At 43.3% G+C, this 7,557-nt stretch overlaps 1 long non-coding RNA gene across 1 annotated transcript; it reads left to right on the plus strand.

The window, feature by feature from the left end:
- Positions 1–479: 479 nt before the first annotated feature.
- Positions 480–3,017, plus strand: LOC111735067. Its single transcript, XR_002778671.1, has 3 exons — positions 480–511; positions 881–972; positions 2,157–3,017. It is a non-coding gene; the product is annotated as an uncharacterized LOC111735067 (long non-coding RNA).
- Positions 3,018–7,557: the final 4,540 nt, after the last annotated feature.

A 7,557-nucleotide genomic window follows, 5' to 3' on the forward strand; every position in this document is an offset into this window, starting at 1 on the left:
ACCTTAGGCAGCAAGTGGTCAAGGGCCCCCCACCCCTTGGGGGCCAACGCTTGGGCCTGGCTAGCTGGGCTCTGTTTCTGCCTCTATACAGCTCATGGAAGAAGGATAGTAGTTAAGACATACCTGGGTTCAAGGCCCAGCTCAACTCTGTGCATCTCGCTTCCTCACCCCTAACACGTCCTCCTGGTAGGTTTGTTGGGAAGAATGAACCAACTGAGCCGGCCTGGCAGCCATTTCCTTCCCTTACCCTGTACTTCATCACTAGAGCCCGGAATAGCAAACCACTTCCTGGGCTCTGGCTTTCCAAGGCAAGTGGAAACTCTGAGAGGGACCACGTCTCTTTATATCTCCCCAGCAGCCAGCAAGAGCCTGGCACGGGGCTCCTTTGGAATTCCGCCAGGCTGAATTGTTCATGGCTAGCAGTGTGGCTGAATGACTCAACCCCCAACCAGAGAGATGCCCATGTTATCCCAGCGACTCCATTTCAGTCAAGGCTTGTGACTGAGCACCAGTAAGTGGGTGGTTCTCAGCCGGGACTGCACAGGAGATTCCGTGGGTGATAAGAGTAGTGTAGGGTGGAGAGGAGGGGGCTTGAAAAGTCCTGAGGCCCTGACACACCCAGACCAGCCAAATCAGGATCTCTGGGGCTGAGGCCCAGGCACCAGCATTTCTTACACAGTTCCTTCCAAATGTCACTTGAGGGTCTTTTGTGTTAGAAGTCCAGAGTGTTTGTTTAAAATGCTGATTCAATTCCAGGCCTAGGCTGCAAACCAGAATGAATCAGACCCTGGGCATGGGCCCCAGGATTCCTACACCTTTAACCACTTGCTAAAGAGTTTCTCTCTCTTTTTCTTATTTTCTTATTATTTTATTTGCATAGTACCGTATGGAAAATTCTGCTGCTTGGAGGAAGCCAGAGTGATGAACATGCAGGCCAAGCAACTGGGTGCACCTGGCCTAGGTGAGGAGATGGTGAGGCCTGGGAGGGAGGAGAAGAACCTTCGCTGAGGGAGGGCTCATTCCCCACGGGCCAGGGAAAGGAGGGCTGGAAGGCTTCTTGGAGGAGGTGGAGCTACATTCCACTCATTCCTTAAGAATGCTTCTCTGACTTCTCAGCCTGGGCTGAAAGGACTGGCACAGGGACACACACCATCCTTCAGGGAAATTGGACCCTGGAGAGAGAGGGTATGGCGGTGGCTTTCAGTCCCAGGAGAACTCCTGGAGCTCCAGCTCCTGGTCCAGGGACCTGACCTGGCTGTTTGTAGGGCTGTGGAGACCCAGGAATGGGAATGAAAGAGATGAGGGTCCAAATGGTCCCCAGGGCTGGCTGAGAGATCCCTGGGAGCCAGACACAGGGATCACAGCCATGGTCAGGTGACCATGGGACCATCCCTAAACAGTCTCTGGCTTCTTCTTTAGAAGCAGCTCTGAGGGGGATATATGGTCTCTTAGGCAGATCAGCCTGAGCGAAACACCTTCCTTGCTGGGAGGTTTCAGAGCTGCAGACTGATAGACAGGGACTGCTGTCTTAGTTGGGAGGCCACATGTCTTCCCTGAGATTGGAAGGAAAGAGAAAAGAAAGGATAAATATGTAGATAACTCTGAAGGAAACAGAGGAGGGGAGGTAAGGCTGGAGACCCACATTTCATCAGCTTGTAGTTGGACCTGACATCTATGGGAGAGGTGGTGATGCAGGACAGGGCAAATTCCCCCAAATCGGGGGACACTCGAGCCCTGCACTGAGAGAGAAGAGGGGCCTTGGCGGAATGTGTAAGAAAGAATTCAAACGAATGCCAAAGTTAGAGTCAAAAGGAAAGTTTATTATAGAGGGGGAAAAGCAAAGACTAGAGAAAGCAAAGATAAAAAGCCGAGACAAGAAAAAAGATCTCCGAATGGCGGGGCGTGGATCCAGTTTACGTAAGGTTCTTTAGTTCCTGTGAGTTACAGTTTAAAGACTTTGTTTACCCATTTTCCTTTGATATGGACATACAGTGAGGAATGGTAAGAGTCTGTAGCATAGTAACAATATGTAGGCCTGCTGGCAGTTCCCAGCCTTTAATCCATAGGTTCCCTACAGTTTTAGCCATAGGGAATGAATGATTTTATTTTGTGTAGGGTGCCACTTAAAGACTGCTTTTCCTGTTTTCCCTTCACAGGTATGGGGAGATAAGTTGTTAGCAATCCCAGCAGAAATCTTCCTGGCCTATAGTTGTTAGCAACCCCAGTAGAGATCTTCCTGGACACCTGCATGTGTCCTCCTGGCCTGGCTGCATGGCTGATAAGCATATTACAGTCTCTGGATATAGCTTGATTGAGCATTTTAGTTCTCTTGGTTCCTCCCTACATTAATGGGAACCCTGGTGACACTTAGAAAAGAGAGGAGGGGAATAGGCACTGAGCCCTATGCCTCTATCACGGCGAGGTCCAAAATTGGAGGCTGAACCAGCCCAGGAGAGTGAAAAAGAGGAGCCAGCGAAGTAAGAGTGAACCAAGCCTGTGGGATGTGCTGATGCAAGTGGACGCAGACAGTCAGGAGAGAGGGAGGACTTCACTATGCGCAAAGCTGCCATCTGTGGTAAGATAGGGATCAACTCCGAAAGGCTTAGATTGTCAAGTTGCAGGTCATGGGTGACTTTGACAAGAGAGCTTCACTGGGGTGGTGGGGACTTAGGCCTGATGAGAGTGAGTACAGGAGTGAAGGTGATGGAAGGAGACAGAGGTGTAGGACAGACAAATCAATTTGAAGGATGTTGCTATACAAAGGAAGAGAGAGATGGAGCCATTGGACTAGCTGGTTGGACCTGCAGGAAGGAGAGTCAGATGGTCACTGATGACCTTGCTGGGAGGTTTCGGAGCTGCAGACTGATAGACAGGGACTGCTGTCTTAGTTGGGAGGCCACATGTCTTCCCTGAGATTGGAAGGAAAGAGAAAAGATAAATATGTCGATAATTCTGGAGGAAACAGAGGGCTTCTGCCAGGGTTCTTTCTCTCTGGTCTGAAGCTGCCTCAGGCTGAATCTGCCTGGATGGGTCTGATTGGAAAAGCTGGCCTGGCTGGGGCAGTGAGCACAGGGCAGGACATCTGCAAACAGTCCACAGACTTATGACCTGGAACTTTACCACTGGGTGATGCATTAACTTAGAAACCCACCAACTGGGGACTGGTGACACAGATTGGCAGGGAGGAGCCCTTCCTGCTATCTCATTGCTCCCAGAGGGCTCCCTGCAGCCACACCTTTGAAATAATGAGGGTGACCTTTGCATCCAGAAAAAAGATGTAGGAGTTAGGATGCCTTAAACCAATGTAACAGTGAGACTTGTTACTCAAAGTGTGGTCCCTGAACCAGCAGCATCAACATAACCGACTAAAAATACTGACCCTCAGACCTACTGAATCAGTCTTAGTTTAACAAAATTCCCAGAATTCTAATGTACTAACTTAACCACTAACTTTGAGAAACACTAAGTTAAACCAAGAAGATATTTATTTTGAGAGTCAAGAGTCCAGAGTAGCTCGAGTGTAGGTTCAGCAGGCCCCTTTATGTAACTGAGGAAAAACCAATATCTGAGGATATATATTTTTTAATCCTTACTCTTGTTGCCTCATAGTAATAAGATGGCTGCCACAGCTCCTGGAATCATGCACCCACATGACAAGGTTCAAAGGCTGGGAATACGGTACAGGATCAAGATGATAAGAGAGTTTGTTTTGTGACTTCTCTCTTTTTGTCAAGCAGGGAAAAAACTTTCCTAGATCTTGGTTCTCATTGAGTAAAGACACCCTTAGCTGCTAAGGAGTCTGGGAAAGTATATTTTTAGCTTTTTCATTATCCATAGTAGGAAGCAAAAAATGGAGAAGGGGTTGAAAAGGGCTCCTGGGTAGTCAGCCATTAGTGTGTGCCATGAAAGGCACACAAGAAATACAAATGCACATGTGGCAAACTTAACACATTAACTAATTAAGTGATTAGCTAATTATTTAATGAGAGAAAACAAGAAAGATCAGGGTCTTCCATTAATTTTCTGTTTTTAATCTATTTGACCAATAAATTGATCATTTTTTATGTTTAATTGATTTACTTTATGTTTGTCCACATCAAAAATCAAAAGGTTTTCTTTTAAAACAAGTTTTTTTGTAAGCAGAACTACCCTTCTGAATGTAAGCTTTGTGTATTGTTCCTAGCTCAATGTCACATTCAGTAAAAATATAAGTGAAAAGACCAAGAAATAAGGTAGCAGACCACATTTATTAATGCTCTTCAAAATAATAAATACGCTGTCCACAGCAGCCTCATAGAAAAACCCTTAGAATTTTATATATCCCTTTTAACACAGAAATTCCACTTCTGGGAATTAGTCCTGAGGAAATAATCATGTGTGCGTTTCAGAAATAGTCATTGATAAGCTGATTATAAAAACTGGAAACAACTTAAATGTCCAATGATAGGGCATTGGTTGAATGATATAGACATACAATGGGATACTAAATGGCCATAAAAAAATGACAGCATTGCGTGTATTTAATGGCATGGGAAAATGTTCACAATATATTATTAAGTGAAAAAAGCAGTTCATAAGCATTATATAGTATAATCACATTTTAACTTTTTAAAATGAATGAATGATTCATTTTAACTTTTAATCACATTAAATGCTAAGAAAAAAAACACTACAAGGAGATAGTATGAAAATACTACCTTTTCGGATGGTAGTATTACGTGAGGTATTGATTTTTGACTCTATAGTAAGCATGTTTTATTTCGCTATAAGGAAAAAGAGTTACTCAGCTGAAACAATCTAGCATGTGTTTCTCCCTACCCTTAGGCTTTACAAGAAGCAACCCCCACTCTGAATGTTTACGGAGACTTCTGGTGGCCCCGCCCACTTGGCCAAGGTTATGTTTTGGTGGAAACTCTTAATGTTTCCATTGTCTGACTCTAGAGTGTTCAATTATTCATCTTAATTAAGTAAGGCCTAGGTGTTATTTTGACAGACTCTCACCCATAGATTTTCTTTACCTCTTCTTTGTTTTAGAAGCCAAGAATGAAAAGAGTTTAGAGGGAAGTTAGGTTGCCTGCCATGGAATACCTACATCTGAAAGGCAGCCATTCTTCTGGAAGAAATGACAGTCAGGATGGCCCCGGGCTAGCCAGACCTCCCACACAGACTTTCCTTAGAGTCTTGAAAGCCAGCAAGAACTGTTTCTTTGCAAAAGTAGCTGCTTGGGTTCCAGACTCAAATAACATCCCTTTTCTAATAGGCCAGGTGGTGGTTTCATGAGTGCACATGTATCCCCTCAGCTAAGATGTACTTTCCTACCGTGTGTCAGATGGTTTGTGGGGAGAGAGAGTGAGTTTAAACAGGTGACCATGGACATCTCTCAGAGGTGGTGACTTTTAAGCTGAGACTTGAATGGATGTCCAACCATGAGCAAATCTGGGGGAACAGAGTTCCAGACAGAGGAAAGAACAAGGGGAAAGAAAAACTCATGTGGTATAGAAATGAACTTGACGGTTTCTAAGAAGGAAGAGAAGGCTAGGAGATCTTTTCCTGGGATAGAGTCCCACAACAGAGTGACAGAACCAAAACCAAAAGCTATAGATATTTTTATGACTGACTCTCTCTCTCTCTCTCTCTCTCTCTCTCTCTCTCTCTCTCTATATATATATATATATATATATATATATATATATGTATATGTGTGTATATATATATATATATATATATATGGATTATTTTCCAAAATGAACATATATAAGATCATGTGTCTAATTGTTAACAGTCATTATCCCTGGGAAGTAGAATTCAGAGGTTGACAGGATAGGCAAAGGGACTTTAAAGTTTCCATCTTCTGCATAATTTGAATTTTGTACCAAGAGTATATATCATTTTTTATAATTTAAAGTGATCTAATGTTTTAGAACATTGGTAATAAGCAGGGTGGTAGATATATTGTTTTATTATTCTAAATAACGTATATGTACTATATAAATTTTATCTTATGTATGAAATAATTCATACTAAAAACCTGATTTTTATAAAAAGTATTAATTTATACACCACCAGGTAGCTGTAAATGTGACAATTTGCCCACATATACATGAGAACTAATGATTATTACTCTTTAACATTTTTGCTTCTTTCTTCAGTTTCAGGCTCTGGTTTGTTCTGATGTTAGAAAAGTCACTTTATCCTCTGTAGGTTTCAGTTTTTGGTCAAATGGGAAGAAAGTTGTAACTAACCTCTCAATTCACTAACAAAATTGTTCAGGAAGTTAAGTAAAATAGTGAATGTAAAGGCACTGAATATTTTAAAATGCAATAGAATAGAACAGAAGAAAGAGAATTAGAAAGGAATTTTCATCTGGAATGGATTCCTCCTTTATCCACATCTTACTGAGGTCAGCAGCTTCTCAATGCAGCCTTCATGGACCCTCCTAATCCCCCTAATCTCTCTTCTCTAAATTCTATCTCGGATGTTCTTAAACCTAAGGCTACACAATGTGACACTTTAGTTGTTTTGTGTGCATTAATGATGACCTTCTCCAGAGGAGGGTCCAGTGAAGCCATGATTTCCTGATGATGAGATTTTAGGCATTAGTGAGCAAGTAGAGGAGAGGAGATGATTTTGAAGAAAGAGTGGTCTTTCCAGATACTAAAATGACAGGGAGTTGAATGTGTTCAGAAGATCTTCAAATTCAGCTTCAGAAGAACTAGATTGGAGTCTGGGTATTTCAATGACTACCTCTGAGCATGTCAAGTCTCTTCACCTTCCTGATTTCAGTTTTTGAGCTGTGGAGTTCAAGAAATGAGGCTATACAATTTGCCTTGCTGGATTCCTTATGGTGTTTTAGGGATTTGGTGAACCAATGTGCATTAAAAAGCTTTGACAATGATAAAACTTTGTGAAAATATACTCTAATTACATAAAACCACTGAGATTCTTGGGGCTGTTTGTTACTGCAACACAGCCTAGCTTCTCCTGGCTGATGCATAACCCGAGTCTCAGTTTCTCTTCCTCTGGGAGAATAATACCTTTTCACATAGTTGTGGTGAGGATTTAATGAGAGAATGTCTGTCAAGCTCTTAGCTCTATGTTGGCTCATGGAGAGAACTCACTAAATGTTCAATTCTTGCCCTCCCCTAGAAAGATGATCATTCTTGGCAAAGGCAGACAAGGCCACCTGACCAGACCTTCCCATGGACCTCAGGGGCGTAGTAGTGAGGTCAGTAGTTCCTCATGGGAGCAGGCTTACGGCCCTTAGTAAGCAGCAGGTATTATGAGTTCTGTCTCTCCACACTTCCCAATTCTTCCCATGTAAATCCTGGCGGTGTAATTTGGAGCTGTTGAGAGAGGTGGTACTGACAGCCCCTGACATCTACCTTCCATTTGCAACAAGCTGTGGCAACTCCACTTTCCCCACACCACTGCCAGCAGCTGGCCTCCGTCCTGCTGGGGAGAGAACTGAGTGGTTGGATGAGGGAGAGCCTTCCCGCCTCATTTACCACAAACTGTCCCTTTGGTGCCAAGAAGCACAAAAAAATTGGGGGGAATATC

Source organism: Pteropus vampyrus, unplaced genomic scaffold (assembly GCF_000151845.1).
Source record: "Pteropus vampyrus isolate Shadow unplaced genomic scaffold, Pvam_2.0 Scaffold15, whole genome shotgun sequence".
NCBI classification, from domain to species: Eukaryota; Metazoa; Chordata; class Mammalia; order Chiroptera; family Pteropodidae; genus Pteropus; species Pteropus vampyrus.